The sequence below is a fragment of the Priapulus caudatus genome, unplaced genomic scaffold (assembly GCF_000485595.1).
Source record: "Priapulus caudatus unplaced genomic scaffold, Priapulus_caudatus-5.0.1 Scaffold4185, whole genome shotgun sequence".
Taxonomy (NCBI): Eukaryota; Metazoa; Priapulida; class Priapulimorpha; order Priapulimorphida; family Priapulidae; genus Priapulus; species Priapulus caudatus.
In genome coordinates, this window is record NW_014581246.1 from 1 (window position 1) to 442 (window position 442).

Sequence of the window (442 nt, forward strand, 5' to 3'; positions counted from 1 at the left end):
GATAGATAGATAGATAGATAGATAGATAGATAGATAGATAGATAGATAGATAGATAGATAGATAGATAGATAGATAGATAGATAGATAGATAGATAGATAGATAGATAGATAGATAGATAGATAGATAGAACAGATAGATACACAACAAAAAATATAAATGTATGCAATATATTGTATAGATATACATATGGTACAATCAAGTTAGAGTTGAGCGACATTGTACATATTAGAGATAATGCTGATGTTTGCTTAATAAGTCATTATTAGAGATAATGCTGATGTTTGCTTAATAAGTCATTATTAGAGATAATGCTGATGTTTGCTTAATAAGTCATTATTAGAGATAATGCTGATGTTTGCTTAATAAGTCATTATTAGAGATAATGCTGATGTTTGCTTAATAAGTCATTATTAGAGATAATGCTGATGTTTGCTTAATAA